Here is a 21,970-nt window from a genome sequence, read left to right on the forward strand (position 1 = left end):
ATTGGCTGCCAAATGGCTATGACCTCAAGCCCTTGCCTCTCCCAGTTACAAAGAGATTTTTTGGGTAGTTCTGATGGGGACGTTGGCCACGTCACATTGGCTGAACCATAGTCTGGTTTGGATTTCTTGAAGGAGTGGGAGAAGTGCCAATCAAGAAGGTCCTCCAGGGGCTTCCCTGGTGGCGCAGTGGTTGAGAGTCCGCCTGCCGATGCAGGGGACACGGGTTCGTGCCCCGGTCCGGGAGGATCCCACATGCCGCGGAGCGGCTGGGTCCGTGAGCCATGGCCGCTGAGCCTGTGCGTCCGGAGCCTGTGCTCCACAACGGGAGAGACCACAACAGTGAGAGGCCTGCGTACCACAAAAAAAAAAAAAAAGAAGAAGGTCCTCAATGTGTCTGTACAGCTGTGGTACTCTTTCCTATTTTCCAACTTTCAAATAGATTTTTCATTCCTTCATATTTTGGTTATTCCAATGGGAAAAAGAGATTAGGGAATTAAAGATTAGTTCAAATCACCATCTCGAACTGGATGTTGCAGATTCTTTTTATATCAACACCCTATTTTTAACTATTTATTTATTCTTGAATGAGGAAAGGGAAGGTCCATCCTTGACATCTATTTGCCTAGAATCGAGGAGAAGACACTTACTGTGTAACCCCGTACTTCACTGCCTTCCTGTGAGCATGCCCAGTTCTGCAGTCTGAAGCGTGTGGGTGGGCCCTGGCTGAGGAAGGACCTTAGTCTCCAAGCCACCTCACTTCAGTGTGTGTTGAGGGACAGTTTTCTACATTAGGATGTCAGAATTCTGCTTACCTCCATATCCACACCAGGTGTGTGGTGTGGTCATATCAAGTCTCCTTCCCAGTGCTATGGCTGCTAAGTTGAGTGAGTGTCCCACTACCCTAGGGAGCTCAGGCGCCCACTTACATTGGCTGGTGGCTCTCCAGTCCACAGCACTTACAGTTCTACACAGTGATCCCAAAGAGTCCCTAGTCCTGGCCCCATCTCTGCCAGCCTACAAAGAGGGTCACGTTGGTAAAGACATGATTCATACTGAAGAAGTAAGAGTGTTGAACTTTTTGCAACAATTATATTAGCTTCGAAACTGAAAAACTGTTAGGAGAAGAGGAAAACATAGGAAAAGAATTATAGTGAATTACTTAAATGCACCAATTTCAGTTCATGAGAACAAGTAGGCAAAAATAAATAAACAAACAAACAAAAAGAGGTAGGAAGAATTTAAATATTTAAATAATTTAAATATCTCTATATTTAAACATTTAAATAACACAATGACTAAGGTAGACTTAATAGACATAAATGAAAAACGACATTTTTAAAGCAGACAGTGCCTTCTATCACAGGATCTAGGTGGTGATTAAAGATTTTGTTTTGATCATGAAATAAATGTAATATATTTGATAAGCAGAAATAATAGCACATTCTTTTACAAAAGTAGAATGGATACTGTCAGTAGGAAAAATTAGACAAAAAAATAACTCTGCTGTTTTCCATTTGTAAATTGAAAAACTGAAAAATTCTATTAAAAAGGCATTACCATTTTTTTCCCGCTGATTTCTGGGAAACCATCAGATGTAAGACAAACCATGATTTTAAACCGCAGATTTTTTAGGATTTTTAAGACAAGCTAATTGTATTTATTCTTGCATTTTATGTAGATTTGGGTTAGAAATTGATGTTAAATACTTTTTTAAAGTTTATATATAAACTGACATTCTGATTTAATCTTCTGCTTTTTTAATTGTAGTAAAATGCACATAACATAAAATTTACCATCTTAACTATTTTTAAATGTAAATTCGGTAATGTTAAGTACATTCACATCATTATGCAACCAATCTCCAGTTAAAAAAATAACTCTCCATTTCCCCCAGTCCCTGGCAACCACCCTTCTACTTTCTGTCTCTATGAATTTCACTCCTCTAAGGACTCATACATGTGGAATCATACAGTACTTCTCCTCTTCTGATTGGCTTATTTCACTTAGCATACTGTCCTCCAAATTATTTTTCTTATATTACCTATAATTATATATTTAGTAATATATTTCCTAACACCTTAACTTTCACTTGTGGATTAAGCCCTTCTTGGTCACAATATACTTTTAATACATTCTTGAATTCAATAAGGCTACAGTGAATATATACGAATGTTACGAATTGTCTTCGCTTCTTTTGGCTGTTACATTTGGAAGGCAGCTATGCTCACCACTATACCACCAGCCTTTTGGTTATTTATTAGGTATTGTTATTGAAGTTTGTTTTGCTTCATCACTGGGCAGATGTCCATATTTTTTAATATGTACTCTGGAGAAGTTAATTCATTTTATATAATATCTTCCTAGTACACTTGTCCTCCTGATTTGTTTATTTCTCATTTTATTTCTACTAATTACTTTATTGCCTTTCCTCATAGCTGTTTCATTATTCTTTTGCTTTTCTAGAGTTTATTTTCTTTGTGTTACAGTAAACGATGAAAGCATTTCAGGTTATTTTCTTCTGATCATAGATTCGGCACTCTTCCATCAGTTTTCATATGTAATGTTCTCATTTTCATAATTGTTTATTAATGTATATGTGATTTCTTCTTAACTTACCATAACTTTCAGACTTTAAAAGGGCTATTTCTATATTTCAACATTTTCAAAATTGGATTGCAACTTAAATACAAAAGACAGAGAGCAAATACAAAGAAATAAATTAACAACTTTTCAATATAACTGGTGGATACATAGGCTCTGTTAAATAATTCTTTGTGCATATTTATATATTCAGAATGTCTTATAATTAAAATAATTAACATGCTTAAAAAAAGAATAGGCTATAAAGTGAGGTATGGAAGGAAGTAGGGTAGGAAGATTTAAAAAAATAAAATCTAATCCAATCTGTTCCTTTCACTGATGAGGAAACTGATGTCATTTTAGAGGAAGTTACTGGTCACAGACCTTGAGTATTTTTAGGCCAAAATTTTAGGGGCAAACTGTCTGTGGAGCGTGTCCTCTGAAATGAATGGCCTTGCAAGCACAAAGGGAAAAGAAAGAGGGCAGGATCTGGGACTGAGATAATCCACCAGGACATGTGCTCTTCACTGAAATTCTTTAAATTGATGCAAAAATCTAAAAATAGCTCCTTAGCAGACTTCCCAGGGTGTCTGGAACACCTACCATTATTCATTGCTTTAGACTAAAACATTGGAAAGTTCTGAGACCAGTCTCCTGGGAAAGTTAGCATCATAACCTGGCATCACCTTTAAAACCTTGGCCTCATTGTATTTACTAGATCTGATTGCAGGTTCTCTTTCAGGACCCAGATTATATAGGACACAGAAAGGTTAACTTTGCGGGGGAGAATAATGGGTAGGAAAAATCCACTGCATATGAGTCTACCCATGCACAACGTCTGCTGATGGAACTGACTGTGAGTGTGGGAGAGAAAGATGAGCAGGCCATGGATGCCAGGATTTAGCCATGTCACATGGTTGCTGAGTCTGGGGCCAGGCCAGGGCTGAGGGCTTGCCCCCTTCAGGGTCAGATTTCACGGCGCCCTCTGCATGTGACCAGCCCTGAGATGTCTCTCAGCCCTTGTTCTGTTTTCCAAATCTCTAGAAAACCCCTTCTTGACCAAATGACAATTTGTTGACCTTTAAAATATCAGAGCTGGGAGAAGTATTTAAAAGGAAATCTGTCATGAACTTCCTAGCTGGAATGATAACTAAATGGCTTTGCCAATTTAATGTCTGGAAATTAATAACAAAAATAAAAACATAAACATTAGAGATAGTTTTTATTTAAAATTATAACTTTTAACTTGCTAAAGTCTTGATTTTATCTTATTGCTTATTTTGCAGCAGCAGAAATGAAAAATAAACATGATCAGAAACGTATATTTTAAAAATGACAAAATATTAAAATCATGAGTTAAGGAACACTTTTTAAAAAGTAATCAAATGCAGCTGGTGTTTTGTTTTGCGTGTTTAGCAGCAGAATTATTTTATTCAGATGAAGTCTTTTGGGGAAGCTGGTATATAAAACAGTAATGAGTAGAGCTTTACCAATGCAGGTAGAGTTGGGGACCAAGAGGCAGCTCATTTGGGCCGTGTATCAGTCAAATTTTGCTGAAGTAGAGCTGTATAACAAATAACCCCAAATTCTTAGTGGCTTACAACCACAAATATTTCTTTCTTGCTCACAAGGCTGTGCAATGGCTGTCATGGCTCTCTTCCAAATTGGGGAATAGGTTAAGAATTTTGCTGCCTAGGTATTCTCATTGTAGGACCAGACTGAAGGACCATCTCCTATCTAGGATTTGATGTTCTCATGGGAGAACAGAGATGCAAGAGGTTAAAATGGAAACATGAGCTACCATTTAAAGTCTCTGCTCAGAATTGTCACATTGCCACTTCCACACAAATTCCACTGGACAAAGCAAGTCATCTGGCCATAAACAACATCAATAGAGTGGGGAAGTAAACTCCTCTTATGGAAATGTGAGAAGAGCATTTGCTAAACTAAAATATTTTCTACTTGCTGTAGCCTGAGTGTTTGCATTCCCCTAAAATTCACATGTTGAAACATATCCCCAAAAGTGATGGTATCAGGAGGTCGGGCCTTTGGGAGATGATTAGGTCATGAGGGTGGAGCCCTTGTGAATGAGATTAGTGCCCTCTTAAGAGACCCCTGAGAGCTCCCTTGCTTCTTCCACCATGTGAGGATACAAGTAGAAATCTGTGACCCGGAAGGGGGCCCTCATGCAACCATGCTGCACCTTAATCTCAGACTCTTCCAGCCTCCAGAATTGTGAGAAATAAATTTCTATTGTTTATAAGTCACCCAGTCTGTAGTATCTTGTTATAATGACCCAAATGGACTAAGATACCACCATCCCTGGGGTCCTTCAATCATCTCCATACAACCCTAAGACACTAAGGAGTAGAGTTTGAAAATCAATGAACGATCCAATCCAACTCCTTTCCTTTTACAGATGTGGGAATGAGGTCAGGAATTGATCAAGGTGGTGCATGCAGTGTCACAGCAAGTTAGAGGTGTACCTGGAACCAGAGCACAATTTTGCTAACTCGTTGTTCAGTGCTCAATCAATTGGAAGACAGTTCGTCTCTGCTACGTGATAATGCTCCAAGCTGCTGAAATATATCTTTTAAATACTTAAACATTCAAGACATTAGGCAAAATTTATAATTATAGAGTATGCAGTGAGACTATTAATTAACTTGTACCTGGAGTGGATTCAGCCCACTAATACATATCCTTGGATTTTGTCAATGTCAAAAGCCTCTTGGCAAAGATTTGCTGTCAACCTCAATCATTGGGCTTGGTCTTAAGGCCCCTCAGGATGGAAGATGTGATGAGATTTGAGAGGAAACAGAGGGTTTTATTTTTGTACTTGTCATTGATTTTTGTCTTGTGTTTTCATATGTGTTTGCTTGTTTTAATCTGGGGCATTCTCCTGATGAAGATAAAGAACCCATCATGGAGCTTGTCCTATAAAAATGACAAAAAGAGGGTATATATTTATACATAGAGCTGATTCACTTTGCTGTACAGTAGAAAGCAACTATACTCCAATTAAAATTATTTTTTAAAAAAGATATACAGTCGGCACTCTGTATCCATGGGTTCTGCATCTGTGGATTCAACCAACTGCACATCAAAAATATTTGAGAAAAAATAATTCCAGAAAGTTTCAAAAATCAAAACTTAAATTTGCCGCACAGGCAGCTATTTACGTAGCATTTACATTGTATTAGTTATTAAAAGTAATCTAGAGATGCTTTAGAGAATACAGGAGGATTTTACGTTATATGCAAATACTATGCCATTTTATATAAGGGACTTGAGCATCTGCAGATTTTGGTATCTGCAAGGGGTCCTGGTACCGGTACTCTGCAGATACCAAGGGATGACTGTATTGTTAGATGAAAAAGCAAAATGCCAATCATTGTGTATAGTGCGCTATCATTTCTTTAAGAGAAGAAAAATAAAAGAATATACCTAAAAACATAAAATGAAATAAATTTTTTAAATAAAAATGACATGTAAGTCCCAACAAGCTCAGGAGGAGCCATAACAAATACAATGGAAGGGAAGAACAGCCAGTGTGTATTTTTAAAGACTCCCTAGACTTTTTTCCTTATACAGTTAGCAAACACTTCTAGAAGATTCCTAAACTTTTCTTTCTGCCACTAAAGGTTCTCACACCAGCCTGCGGATTATACAGCAATGGGCTTTCCTGAATCCTTAGCCCCTTCTATAGAAGCAGGAGTATTTAAAGATCAGTATTGCTTACCAATTGGCAAAAGAGTTAAACAAGACTTTCACCTCTCCTGTTACTAAACAGCAGAGAGCAGCAGTCCAGACTTGCTTAATTATTAAGAAGTGAGCTTCTGTGTCTTGGGTAGAGAAATTTGTTTGCTGACAGATGGATTGCTCTTTGGTGCATGTGAGCCCATGGTCCTAGGAGAGCATTTTTCTGAGTATGTTGACATTTGTGTGTTCCCTCTTCTTTAGAGGCAGATGGCATCACCTTCACCCTCCTGACCTGATGTTCCTGTGATCCGAAGATCTTGAAAACATTCAAGAAAGAAATCTTAACCCAGAGTGGAAGAATGTATCTCCCTTTGAGTGACCAGAGAGAGGGGAGGGGCAGCGGAGAAAACTGACAACAAAAAGCACAGCCAGAACACGTGATTCTCCTGGTGCCTTCTTCCTGGAGTGTGAGATGCACAAGGAAAGAACCTCAACTTTTGGAAAAATAACCTAACATTCTCCTGAGTAGCTTTCACTGCCAATAAACCAACACTGAGCCAGAAGCAGTCAAGTTTATGATCTAGCTGAATCTCCGTTCATCAAAAACCAAACCTTAATAATCTAGATCAGTGCAACGAAGGAGAATGCTCTAATGCCTAGGTATTTGTGACCTTTTATGTCCCTTAAATTTTATCTGAACAGAACATGCATTATTGAGTGAAACGTCAACTTTATTTCAGAATTAACTTGGGAACCCCATTTCATTTCTGTGCCTCTTTCAATGGAAAATATAATAGTTATTATAATCCAATGTACCCTTTGAGATCAAGCTGTAGCACTTTAGATGTAAAAAGCTGATGTAAGAAATCATCTAGCATAGCCTTAATTTAATAGATAATTAAAAATCAGAGAGAAAAGGAGTCTTTCTTAGTATGGTAGGCAGAATTCTGACATGTCCTCTAAGATTCCCACCCCCCTGATATAGATGCACAATATAATCCTCTCCCCTTGAGTGTGGGTGGAGCTGTGAATATGACGGTTTTCACTTTTGTGGTCAGGTTATGTTGTATGGGAAAGGGTGACAGAATTTTTCAGATGTACAGTAAGTCTCCTGTATATGAATGAGTTCCATCTTTAGAGTGTGTTTGTAGTCCAATTTGTTCGTAAGTCCGACAAAGTAAGCCTAGGTCCCCAACTAACACAACAGGCTATAAGATACTGGACGGTCATAGCTTTATGATACTTTTCACACAAATAATACATAAAAAACAAACACAAAAAATAAAGAAAACATTTTGACTCTTACAGTGCAGTACCTTGAAAAGTACAGTAGTACAGAACAAGAGCTGGCATACAGGGGCTGGCATCGAGTGAACAGGCAAGAAGAGTTATTGACTGGAGGAGAGAGAGGAGGTGGGAGGTGGTACAGCTGTACTACTGTGCTCTCTACAGTACTGTACAGTAAAGTACACAAAAGCACAACCACTTGCAGAGGATGCACGCACGTGACAATGTACACCAGACACGTGAACTAACTTACATGATTGGACATGAGAACACATGTTCGCATGTTTGAAAGTTCACAGATTGAAAGTTCATATGTAGGGGACTTACTGTCATTAAGGTCCTTAATCAGTTGACTTTAAGTTAATCAAAAGGGAGATTATGCTGGGTGGGCCTGACTTATTCAGGTGAGTCCATAAAAGAAATGGGAGATTCTCAGCAAGAGAGATTCTCTGATTGGCCTTGATAAAGGACACTACCATGTTGCAGACAGGACCATGTGGTAGAGGACAATGGGCTTGCTCTCAAGGAGCTGTAGCCCTCAGACCTACAACTGAAAGAAAATGAATTCTGCCAATAATCCAAATGGGCTCAGAAGATGAGATTGCAGTCCTGGCCAAGATCTGTTGAGACCTTGAGCAGAAGACCCAACTAACCCATGCCATAGACCCACAGACTGTGCAATAATAAATTTCTGCTATTTTTAGCCAAACTTATGGTAATTCATGTGCTATTTTTAGCCAAACTTATGGTAATTCATTACAGAGTATAGAAAAAAAACGAATACACTTAGATCAAACATTGAACCTGGGCAAGGCGGGACCTAGAAAAGCCTCTTTACTGACAACTTAGTTTCTTTCTGGCTATTGCCAGAAAGATCTCAGCTATCCCCCAAGAACATAAAGCAACGTGCAACCCCCAAAAGAGCTCAGAAACCTTGAGAAGGAGTCCACTGAGCAGAGTTCCTACACTCAGCTAGGATGAGCACAGCCGGCCCCAAACAGAGTTTATAGCTTCATCCTCACAAGTTGAGGGCAGAAATCACACACCAACATCCCACAGAGGTGGTTTGCTTAAATCTTAAGAAAACTTGGGATTGGTTGCCAATATGTAAAAATTCAACAGATTTTATACAAAAATTAGAATATCTGGCTTTTCTTGAAAAACTTGGGGGACATGACAACATCAGGCCCATGGGGCCTGAGCAGCAGTGCCCTTTTCAAATGGGACAGTCATGGCAGACCCCATGGCTCCAAACTGTCTTGCACCTGGACTGTTTCACTCATTAGCTTTAAATGTCAGGTCCGGGGAGACTGTCGGTTTGGCACATGCTTAGGGCCATGTCCCTGCAGGGAACAAGTTGGCAGCTCAGCCTGGAGAAAGGAGCGAGGGTCCCCAGTATACGGGCAGGGTTGTCAGCCTTTCTTCCAGCCACGCTGGGGTGTCGTGGTCTCAGCCTCTTCCTGCTCTGGCAGGGGGAGCAGGAGAGGGAGGGGAGGAGAAGATGGGGTATTGGCCGCTGGCCAGGCAATTCCTGCTTCTCAGAGCAGATATTAAGGCACAGAAAAATGAGCGGCTGCAGCTGAGCTTGGCTGGAGGGCTGAACAAAGAACAAACTGCTGGTGACTGCCGCCTGGGGCTCTCAGCTTGCCAGCAGCCAGGGGCGGGGGGGGGGGGCAGGCTGCGCCCCCCACACCTGATTGCCATTCCTTTCCAGCCAGACAGCTCTTAGCAACAGCTACCGGAGCTGTGCGTCAGCTAGAAACGCAAGGTCCCCGTCGGCCTGGCCAAGCGGAGAGGGAAGACAGAGCAGAGAGGAAGGCTCCCCTGGCTCGGCGCAGGCAGCATCTCCGGCACCAGGCAGGAGCTATGCTTTTCAGAGCTGAGCATCCCCGAGCCCAGGCAGCCTCTCAGCATCCTGCTCCAACACTGCAGGGCAAAGCGCCCGGGAGGGGAGCTGTCTGGCATCAAGGGTGCATTGATAGAAACGCAACCCTTGTTCTTGGCTCCAAATGGCCTTTGTCTGGGTCCTCACAGGCTGCACCAGTGCAGAGAGAGAGGTGGGCATCCCACCAGCTGCCAGGCACCGCGGAAATGAGGGCAGAGGCGAAAGCAGAGGCGCCAGTTGGTGGCGGCAGCAGACAGCACACTGCTCAGCTTCCCAGGCGGGAAAGGTAAGGGGACACACAGGCCTGGATGCTGCATTGCCTGCTGTCCTGAAAGCCCTTTTTCAAATTTCACAAGGGCTGGAGAGAAGAGGCCCCCTGGTCCCGGTTCCTCACCCAGCCAGCGTCTGCTCACTCAGTCAGCAGCAAGTATGTCCTCTTAACATTTCACCACTGAATTGGGAGCAATGTCTATTCGGGAGGCAGATTAAAAGGGTGTGACTGGGGGGGGGGCGTGCCTTCTTGCAAAGATGCCCATCCCTGCTCTGCAGAAAGAGCCCCCTCAGTGCTGCTGGTGCAATTAGGGCCAATGATGGCCTTGTGTTCATTCCCCGTGGCCTCGCCCTCAGGCACGTCCTAGAGGCCCTGGTCTGGGTTTATACAAGGGCAAAGTTGTCCTGTTGCCATTTTGGCCCAGAACCCAAGTCCTCATCTGTCGAGTAAAGGGGTACCTGCAGCTGTGATGTGAGCCATCTCTGACTCTGCAGGTCACCTCTCAGGACCTCGCCTCCCCCAGATCACAGGCACTGGCCACACTTCTGTGTCTCCCGTTGGCCTCACTCGCATTTAGCAACTAGCATGACCTTAGGTCTCAATGTAGGAGGGCACAGAACCAAGCCGTTGTCCTAACTTGAAGTCAGTGCCAGAATGGACAGTCTAGCCTGGACATCAGCACGGAAGAAAGCCTTCCATTGGGTAAGAAAATGCATATGAAAGCAACGTTTAAACTGCAAAGCACAATACAAATGCCCAAAGTGGTAATTAGTAGTCCTACCACTTGAGCGCTAGAACCATTTTTTTTTTTTTCCTGCGGTACGCGGGCCTCTCAGTGTTGTGGCCTCTCCTGTTGCAAAGCACAGGCTCCGGACGCACAGGCTCAGCGCCCATGGCTCACGGGCCCAGCTGCTCCGCGGCATGTGGGATCTTCACAGACCGGGGCACGAACCCGCGTCCCCTGCATCGGCAGGCGGACTCTCAACCACTGCGCCACCAGGGAAGCCCCCTAGAACCATAAATTTAATGATGCATTCTCCAGTTCGTTTGGGGCTTACAATCATATATACTTTGCACTCCTTTGCATCAGGCTTCTATTGCCTTATTTATGCTTGAGACGGGCCCTTTAGAAGACAGTGGCACTTGTCTTAGGGCAACAGAAGGGGCGCCAGACGAGAACGCAGCCTGCAGGGTTTTGTTGCCTGCCTCTGGACCTCCAGGAGTGGTGTGAGGCTTCTCGTGCCTCCTAGGGGCCAACTTACAGTATTTTGTTTTGAATTTTATTTTATTTATTTTTTTATACAGCAGGTTCTTATTCGTTATCTATTTTATACATATTAGTGTATATATGTGAATCCCAACGTTTCTTGAACGGCCTGGGACAGGCTCGGTCCCCTGCGGTGGGTGAGAGGTCCTCTTCTGGCTCTCTTCATTGGCGGGTTCTTTGATTCCCATTCAGGAGTTTTGTCTTTTTGATGTGCACAGAGTAATCAACAGAGAAACACCCTCAATGTGCTCGTCCCTGGCTCAGGGAGCTGCAGGTGACCCACCAGGGCCACCTGTCTTCCCCCCACCTGCCAGGTGAACGATCCCCTTTTCTCGGTGCAAGTGTGGCGTCAATCCCTCTGCACTCGTTTTCTCTCCTAATCCAAGACTCCCTTTATTATGGCTGAATGAACAAACACAGGACCTGCACGAACCAGTGGCTGAGAACCTTGCACTTAAGAGGAAGAAAAAAATTCTTCGACCAAACTGCTTTTATAAGATGCTCCCCATCGATATGCGATGTCTGTCTTGGAATGGCTGATCGGGACGTGTGTACAAAGTAGTCCTTTCTACTTTAAAAGGAAAGGTACGGCCAGAAAATCTTCTTCTATCAAGGACATACAAATGACCTCTTCCCTACCTCACACATCAGTCTGGATCCATTCAGCAAACACTCTGATTGATTTCCACTGATTGGGGCTAAGAACACACGAGGAGTGAGGTATTATGTGTGAAAAAATCCTCCCGACTCTGTTGCTTTTGTATGACAATACAATTTAAAAAAACATCTTCCAAGGACAGGGGGACCGTACGGGGAATGAATTGTAGCCAATACTCAAGTCCACAGAACCTGCGTAACTTGTGACCGGGCCAAAAGCATTGAACAAATGCTTGCATGGTTTGGAATGATTGTTTTTTTTTCGGTTTTGCACAATAAACTGATTATTTCACATTTTGAAAAGTCAGTTTCAAGTGCTTTTTTTTTTTTTTTTTTAATCTGCAAAAAGAGAACCTGGAAAGGAATACAAATTCTTTCCTGGAAGACATGTATCCTGCCCTCCCTCCACCCCTGATAAATAACACGAGCATGCAGCGATTTGCCAACAGCAGCTCCAGCATGAGGTACCACATCTGTTACTGAGACACTGGAGAGACAGTGGAAAGCAAGCTGGCTGCCTGCCAACCCTCAGACTCCAGATTTTTGCTGACAAGGCTGTCAATAAATGGGCAGATGGCATCAGCTCTGCTGGCAGGAGAGTTCTGTTAACCCAACACGGGACATTATCTCAAATTCATGGTGCACTGGGCTGAGTCCTTTGTTGGGCCATTAAAACCATTCCTTGATGGAGAAGGGGGAGCAGGAAAATGAGGAAAGTAGGAGACACTGGCTTGGCGTAATGAGATTGCCTAAGCCGCCCATGATTGGCAGAGGCCAAATAAGATTAGCCCTTGTGACCGTGGAAGAGATGGGGGGAAGGGCGCCTCATTCACACATTGCATGTTATGCCATTTAAACACAGGGATCCAATCCTCAGGAGCCGTGCAAGCCCCTGCGAAGAGAACTTGACCTGAAATAAACACTCGCCAGGAAGGGTCTGCATGTCTGCTTTGTAAGCATATGCACTTGCCGGCTTTTCTTATAAGGACTGTGTGCCGGCAGCTCTAGATGAAAAGCCAAAGTGGGCTCCCTGTCCTATCAAGCCCCGGAATAAATAGCAGGGGGAACCCTCAGAGACGTCCCCTGGTGGTGACTTGGGGACTACACCCTTTCCTGTAGGAGAGAACTGTTAATCCATGTAGAATAGGGATGAATTCGGAGACTGGGAATGACATACATAAACTACTATGTATAAAATAGATAACTAGTGAGAACCTACTGTATAGCACAGGGAACTCTACTCGTGCTCTATGGGGACCTAAATGGGAGGGGAATCCACAAACAGAAGGGATATATGTCTATGTAGAGCTGATTCACTTTGCTTTATAGTAGAAATGAACACCGCAGTGTAAAGCAACTCTACTCTAATAACAATCTTAAAAAAAGAAGCTTGCATTGATTGCAGTGTAATCTAAAGAGCCCTGGGTATGACAGATCGGCAGTGTGACCTGAAACAAGTCATTGAAACGACTCACCCTCTTTCCCCATCTAGAAATTGGGAACAATAACAAACCACTCAGCTGTTTGAAGTCATGAATGAGATAATTCCATGCTTCTGCAGAGCATAATTCCATGGGCGTTTGCGTACTTTAAGACAGTGGTTCTCAACTGGGGATGGTTTTGCCCTCCAGAAGACATCTGGTGTTGTCTACAGACACTACTGGCATCTAGTGGGTAGAGGTCGGGGCTGCTGCGAAACATGCTACAGTGCACAGGACAGTCCTCCACAACAAAAAGGATTCAGCCCAAAATGTCCACACTGCCCAAGTTGAGAAACCCTGCGTTAGGACTGTGTAGATAAAAGCTCTTCCGGTACCTTCAAAATGAGAGAAAAGAAAGACAGGCTGTCCAGGCGTGGAGAGAGAAGCCTGTACACAGTAAGACACCTACATACCAATGAGTTCCGTTCTGAGAGCACATTCGTAAGTCCAGTTTGTTCCTAAGTCCAACAAAGTTAGCCTAGGTACTCGACTAACACAATCGGCTGCTCTTACACTTTCTTCCGGGCATCCTGGGCTAGAAGTAAAGATACTGTACTACTGTACTCCATACAGTACCGTACAGTTAAGTACACAAAAGCACCACCACTTGCAGAGGATGCACGCACGTGACAGTGTACGCCAGACACGTACATGATTGGACACGTGAACACACATTCACATCTTTGAAATTTCGCAACTTGAAGGTTCGTATGTAGGGAACTGACTGTATTTGCTCTTAGTGTCTCTGGGCGACTCCCTTTCTGTGATACTCTTCCAAGCGTTCTTTGCTATTTTTAACCCTTCACTGCATTGCCGGTTCCCCCACCTTCTTCCAGCTATTCTTGCACATCACATTTAAATAATGAAGTATCACCTCCACAGAAGGCTTTTTAGTTTAGGTTCTCATTATCTATGAGAATATACATCTGCCCAATAACTGGGCCCGGAAAAATTTGAATAGGAGCGAGGTTTAAAAGTGGCGATTAGAATCTAAGATGTAAACAGGATTTAGGGGGTTAATAGGAAATTAACTTGATTTCAGAATTGATGGGCTTGGGGGGTTTGAGATCTAGCTATGGATGGTCTCTTTCTCATTTCTCCTCTTGGTTTTGAATTGCTTTGGACAGATAGGAGAAGAGAGAGAGCCCACACCCGGTGTTAATGAGTAGCAGCCCCTTTGTAGGCGTCATTCAGGCCCGTCTCTGACCTGCCCGTCTCTCCATCAGGGAGATAGGCTGAATCGTGCCCCTCATCCATATGACGAAGCCCTAACCCCGCCCCCCCACCGTACCTCAGAACGTGACCTTCTTTGGATATAGGTCATTATAGATTCAATTAGTCAAGATAAGTTCACACGGGAGTTGTTTGGGCTTCTCATCCAATACGACTGGTATCCTTACAAAAAGAGGAAATTTGGACACACACACGCACGCAGGGAGAACACCGTGTGAAGATGAAAGCAGAGCTCAGGGTGAGATGGCTACTAGCTAAGGAACACCAGCAAAACTCCCAGAAAAGATTGCCAGCACGCCTCCAGAAGCTGGGAGAAAGGCGGATTCTCCCTCACGGCCCTCAGAAGGAGCCAACCCTGCCAACACCTGGATCCCAGGCTTCTAGTCTCCAGAACTGTGAGGCAATAGGTTTCTGTTGAAGCCACCCAGGTTGCGCTATGTTGTTACACAGCCCTAGCAAACTGGAACGGTTGGGTAGATAGGAATTGGAGTCATGGCAAGGGAATGGCAAGTGAAGTCATGGCAAGGATGACTTCACTCTTGCTGGAGTCATCCTCTACCCCCTCCCACCCCCACCCACTTATTCCTAAAGAGCATGCAACTCTCTGCTCCACTTGGGCAGCCGAAGCCGCCGCCCCATCCCCTCTCTAACAGGGAAAAAGGAGGAGCTTCATCAAGAGTCTCATTTTGTTACGCCCCCGGTGAGGTTTCCAGGAATATCTACTACTCAGCTGGGTGGCAAACTCTTAAAACCACCATGACAGGGTGTAGGGGATGAAGGGGCGTGGCTGCTTACCTTGATTCCTTCTACCCCATATCTTGGGAACTGGGAGATTTAACACCCCTTATAAGTAGGGCTGGTTCAGCTGTGCTCACCCCTGGCTCTGCATCAGCAGCATCTGGGAACTTAAACAAACACACAAAGCAAACCACCAGGGTCTGGGGCCCCATCCCAGAGTCTCTGGTCAGGGATGCTCAAGCAGGATTCCCAGGTGATGCTAATATACAGCCAGGGTTGAGCCCCACTGGACCAGGAGGAAGGGCAGCGAGGACTGAAAGGAGAAACTTGCTGGAGAGAGTGAGGGTCAAATCAGGCGATTTCTGTAGGATTTTGTGTTCATGCTCTGGAGCAGGCAATGCAGAGACCCTGAAGAATTTGAAGCTGGGGAGTAATGTTGTCAGATTGCCATTTTAGTGGCAATAAAGGGTGTTTTGGAAACAGGAGGTAAGGAAGGCAGCAAGTCCAGTCAGAGGCTATTGTGTGGTCCGGGTGAGTGGTGGCAGGGATCTTAATGGAAGCAGTGGAGATGGGTTGTCATGCTGTGGATGTAAACAATACGTAAGTGATAACTTGATTGGCAATTTAGACAAATTAGATTTGGGCATTGAGAGGGAGGGAAGAGTCAAAAGTGAAACCCAGAGGGTGTATGGTGGTGACATTTACTGGGACAGGAAGCCCAGAAAGAGACCCTGTGAGTTCTGGTCCAGACATGCTGGGATGGAGGGGTCCAGGAGGAGACTGGAACTCTTCAGGTCTGGAACTTGGACAGGCACATTAGGGTGAGTGGTACTTTTAGAAGTTGTCACTGTTTCTTAGGAACAGATTGAGAAAGAAGGGGCCACAGACAAACCTTGGGGACCACCAAGGCTTAAAGAGAATAGGAAAAGGGGGCTAACAGAGCAAAGGGCATCACATCGAGGACACATGGTCATGCACAGGCCTGTTTTGATGGGTCTCTGCTCTTATAAAGTAAAACCTCGCTCCTTGACCTGACCCGTGAGACCTTCAGGATCCTGGTCTTCCATCCCTTTCTTTTTTTTTTTTTTTTTTTTTGCGGTACGCGGGCCTCTCACTGTGTGGCCTCTCCCGTTGCGGAGCACAGGCTCCGGACGCGCAGGCTCAGCGGCCATGGCTCACAGGCCCAGCTGCTCCACGGCACGTGGGATCTTCCCGGATCGGCGCACGAACCCGTGTCCCCCGCATCAGCAGGCGGACTCTCAACCACTGCACCACCAGGGAAGCCCATCCGCACCTTTCTAATTCTGTAAACTCATCAGCTGCTTCTCCGCATCCCTCACCTTACCCCCGCCACACGCAACCATTCTCTGCTCCCCCAAATGACACACTCCCTCAGACCTCTTGCCTTATGCTCTCTCTGCCACTCATGAACTCCTCCTCCATGAACTTGATCTTAGATCTTGTCCTTCAAGATATAGCTTCTCTGATCTTCAAATTAGAATTAGTGTTCCCCTTGAACCGATGATGAAGCATCTGTAAAGACGCATTGTAATTTTTTAATTAATTTATTTTTATTATTTATTTTTAAACTTTTTTTGGCTGCATTGGTCCTCGTTGCTGTGCGCAGGCTTCCTCTAGTTGCGGCGAGCGGGGGCTACTCTTCATTGCAGTGCGCGGGCTTCTCATTGCGGTGGCTTCTCTTGTTGCAGAGCACAGGGTCTAGCCACGTGGGCTTCAGTAGTTGTGGCTCATGGGCTCTAGAGCGCAGGTTCAGTAGTTGTGACGCACGGGCTTAGTTGCTCCGCGGCATGTGGGATCTTCCCCGACCAGGGATCGAACCCATGTCCCCTGCATTGGCAGGCGGATTCTTAACCACTGCGCCACCAGGGAAGTCCCGTGCCACATTGTAATTAATGGGCTACCTTTTCGTCCCCAAGACTGTGAATTCTTCGAGGGCTGGGACTGAATCTTATTCATCTCCACTTGCTCTGTACCAGACGCAGCTCCTGGGACACAGTAGCTCCTTAATCAATGTTTATAGTCCACACAGTTAAATCAATGAAAGTCTATCACGAAAGCAAAGCCTTGTTTTTTAGTAGGTGGAATCACACCATTGCTTACCTGAACGTGTTGGTGGAAGCCAGTGTACTTAAGCTTATAAAGAGAGAAGGGTGGCAGCGTTTAATGTAATCAAGGGTTAGATGATCTACCAACATCTTCCCAGTTTCCTCCCCAGAAGTCATCACCCTCCAAATGGCTGTTCAGAATATGGGAACAAAGGAAATATTTTTCTTCAATCACTCATGACACATTTAAAGATAAAAAAGAGCAAGTTCCCCTAATACCTCTTTAATTCCTACCTGAAGTAGCCCGAGGGAATGAATATCTGATTCTGAGTCTTCCTGCCTGGAAAGAACAATGATTAAAACTTGCAAATGTCAGAAGAGGCTGAGGCCCGTGGTGCTGTTTGCTCTATGGACAGGAAATGTAAACTGGAATACCTTCTATTAACTCCACATCAAAGCAAATCACAGTTCCTCCTTTTCAACAGCAATTAACGATTTTATGATTTGTTTAGGTTGAATCAGCCCAACTTTCTCCATTAAAAAAAAAAAAGCAGAAATTTGATCTTACAGAGAATTCTAGTAGAAATATTAAACTCTTCTCCCCACTTCCTTTCCATAACTAGAATCAAAAATACCTTTCATGCCTCTGGTACGAGGCGTCTAGAGCCTCCTGTGTGGGGTGAAGTCGGCGCAGCAATGAACACGGTGCTGGCTCAAGGCTGGGTGTATTTGGACAAGGGTGAATGTGTGAGTCTGGGACGAAGCGGCCCATAAGTGAGCTCCACCCTCGCCTTGCTGAGAGGAAGTAAACAATCAGAGTGGGACAACTTTCCTTAAAGATCTTACTCTGAGCTGCAAATGTGCGGAGGATGAGCAGCACAGAGAGAGCGGACCTACGGGTCAGAAAAACAAGGAACTGGGAGGAGGAAGCAGAGACCTAACTCGGCTTCAGACGCCCTGCCCAGTGCATCCACCCTCTTTGCCTTTCAGCCATGGTCCTTTTTCAGGAGTCACAGAAGAGTAGGCTGGGCCAACAGAAAGACACAGGCTCGAGCACTTCCCACTCCTCTGTGACTGGAAAAGCAGAAGCTTGCCACAGGAAAGCCACAGGAAGCCTCTTGAGGATGTCTTGTGGGCTCCAGGGTGCTTCAAACCTCCCTCCCCCTCCTCCCCCTCTCCCTCCTTCTCCTCCCCCTCCCCCTCCCCCTCCTTCTCCTCCCCTTTCCCTCCTCCCCTTCCTCCTCCCCCTCCTCCGAGGCTGGGATGAGCCCCCACCCACATGCTTCATTTCTTCCCCTTTAAACAAAATATATTCAATCTGCCTCTGGGAGCTGCTTCAGTCCAGGGCAGGCACAGTGCTAAGCTATGAGGCCAGGAAAAGCCCCATGATGACCCTCTGAGGGGTCTCAGCTTCCTCATAAGATGAAACACAGGGGCCCCGAGCTTGGAGCACTTGAAAGTGACCTGGGAAGCCTTGCCGCAAAGCCCGAATGCAGCTCCTGCATCCATCCCCACCTTGTAGGGCTCTATCCCTACTCCTGCCGCCACCTTCAAATGTGGCTTCCCCTATTGGAGCCTGGACACAGCCCTCTTTCTCGTTCCTCTTTAGCACAGATGTCTGCAGTTTTCGAAGGGACTGTTCAAACACCAAGAGAGGATAAAATGAGAACAAACACCGATGATGCCTTGGCTCCCAGGGACTCTGCCCTTCTTGAGCATTTTCTCATTTCATCTGTGCTGCAGCCACAGGAAGCAGATGCCACCCCTATTTTACAAATGATGAGTCGGCGAGATGGTAAGTCCCGGACTGCCCTCCAAGCCCTCCTCTCTCCTCCGAACAACATCTCTACCTTCTTTGGGGCAGCCTCTCTCCTTCTACCCTCCAACAGGCATGGTATGGAGTAACGTTAAAAGCACGGATCAGAATTGCCTAGACTCTAACCCCAACTCTGCAATTTACTAGCTGTGTGACCTTTGAAAAGTCACTTAACCTCTCTGTGCCTTAGTTTTCTCATCCCTAGAATAGGGATGATCTTCAGTGTACCTACCTCATGGATTATCTCCCAGTGCTGTGAGGAGGACTAAAGGAGTTAATATGAGCAAGTGTTTGGAACATTAACTGCCACAGAGTAAGTGCTGTGGGTTTGGTTACTGTTTTTCTGGAGGGAGGGGGCAGGTTATCACAGCACCCAGCTCCGTGGCCACAGCTGACCACCATCATTGTGGACACATGACTCATGCAGCTGACTAAGGTCTACCCATTGGATTTTTCTCCTTGGACCTGGGTAAGGAGAATCAGTCCCTCTGGGGCGGCTCCATTCTGAGATGGAAGGAGCAGGAGCTTCTCGCTGGATGGGCTGAGGGATTGTGACAGAGCGCAGCCAAGCAGAGGGGAGAAACTTCAAGGTGTGTTCCCAGCAGCCTTTTTGTCTCTTCTTCAAGGTATTCCTGGCATCCAGAGCTTCATCCCATCCCAGACCCCACCCCTGTATCCTACGGAAGTCTAGTACCTACTAGTGGTAATAAAAAGCAGCATTTAATTCAGGGTGACAATGGTCTTATTAAAATAGCTGTTACTCGTAGCATGACCAAACCCTGATTCAGGACACTGGAACACAGATATATAGTTTGCAAATATTTTCTCCCATTCTGTACGTGGCCTCTTCATTTTGTTGATTGTTTCTTTTGACGTGCAAGAATATTTTAGTTTGGTGTAGCCCCACTTGTTTATTTTTGCCTTTGCTCCTTGTACTTAAGGAGTTAATATCTAAAACATATAAAGAATTCATACAACTCTATAACAAAAACACAAACAATCCAACTAACAAATGGACAGAGACACTGAATAGACATTCCTCCAAAGAAGACATACAAATGGCCCACAGGCACATGAAAAGATGTTACACATCACTAATCATCAGGGAAACACAAATCAAAGCCACAATGAGACATCACCTCACACCTGTTAGAATGACTGTCATGAAGAAGACAAGAGATAACAAGTGTGAACAAGAATGCAGAGCTAACACTAATCATGTTGCAACATAGAAATGTATCATATCAATATGTACACCTTAAACTTACATAATATGTCAATCATATCTCAATTTTTTTAAAAAAATTTTTTTTAAAAAAATTGAGATATGATTTTTTAAAATATGATTTAAAAAAAAAACATACAATGACAAAATGTTCAGAGGGGGTTACATACCCAGGGTACCACCATTCACCCCTCAACAGCATCGCTGAGCCAAACCCTCCCTGGTTTCCACCACCCGTTTCTCACTCACATCCCTCCACACTGTAGCATCCCTCTAAGATGCTGGATGGTTTAACTCGGCCATTCGGGCCAGCTATTTGGATGTCATTCTTGATGATTTTATCACTGCCGATCTTACAGTGCCAACTTTATATTCCAGCCAGTTATTCATCAGTTGAGTTTCCAACCTTTGTCAGTGACACTCTTCAAGGAAGCGGGTGGGAAGGATTTGTGGCATCATCCTTGCCGTTTTCCAGGAAAGACGTGATTGGGGATGTGAGGCTTCATGAAAAGCAATGGACATCGATGCCATGCTACATGCCTGGGATACAATCGAGTCTTTTTTTTTGGCAAATAAAGAAAATACCAAACAAGTTCATACTTAACTCATGCTTATCCCTGGGGGAAAAATTCTATAAAACTATCAGCTATCAATAATTCCTGTGGAACATCTACCACTAAGAAAAAAAGAAGTGAATGGATGTTGCTCTTTGCATATAGTTTTCTATTTGGTCTGAGACACACAGAATTAGATAAGCAGCTAAATCCTCCACTCCACAGTCGCCTCAGCACCGTCAGTCTCTGTAAGTTTCTGTGTCTCCTGTAGGTGTGTTTGTTGATATTAGTCTGGGAATGCGGAATCCTAGCCCCACCGCTAATGTGTAAGCCCAAGACAAATTCAGGGTTTGGGAACATCATTTAGCCTTTTCCTCCTTTTCTCTTCACAGAGTTTACCCAGTACAGTGGGGAGAGGGGTGAGACACCCATGCCTCGAAACCAGCTCTGCCTTATGCTCACTGTGTGACCTTGGATAAATCACTGCCCTCTCTCAGTCTAGATTTTCTTACCTCCAAAATAGGAATAATAACCCCTGCACACCTTACTGGGTTAGAAGGATTTGGCGAATTCAGGTGTGCACAAGTACATGTGCATTGTAAGTATGGGACACCACCATCGTCGTCATCATCATCTTCTTCATCATCATCACCCTTATTTATCCTTGGCCATGGTGTAGAGCATCCCAGTAAATGGGATGGGTCTAAAGCGAGGTTTCTCAGCCTGGGCACTGCTGACCCCTTGGCTGCTGAGGCAAGCCAGTGCAGGTCCTGTGCATTGTGGGATATTTAGCAACTTCCTTGGCCAAGATGCCAGTAGCGCCCCCTTCCGATTGTGACAACCCAAAATGTCTCCAGACATTTCGAATGTCTCCTGGGGGTAAAACCACCCCTGTTTAAGAACCACTGGTCTAAAGGGTAAGCACTGTCTTTCCATGAGATGAAAGGAGAGAGGAAAGAGGCAAGCTCTTTGGGCAGCAAAGCAACTGCCCTCCTCTGAACATTTGAACAGGAACCAGAAGAGATATCTGTGCCTGCATCCCATTGCTTCTGGAGTATCCTTTTGCCTCTTTATCCAAACACTCTTGCTTTGTCTTAGACGTCCTTAGTCTAGTAACCTGGGAATCCGGGGTCTCTCCCAGCAAGTCCACTTTGTTTTCCATCAGCCCCTCTGCCCTTTACATGGAGACTTCACCATCTATTTTAACC

The sequence above is a fragment of the Globicephala melas genome, chromosome 2 (genome assembly GCF_963455315.2).
Source record: "Globicephala melas chromosome 2, mGloMel1.2, whole genome shotgun sequence".
In the NCBI taxonomy this organism is placed as follows: domain Eukaryota; kingdom Metazoa; phylum Chordata; class Mammalia; order Artiodactyla; family Delphinidae; genus Globicephala; species Globicephala melas.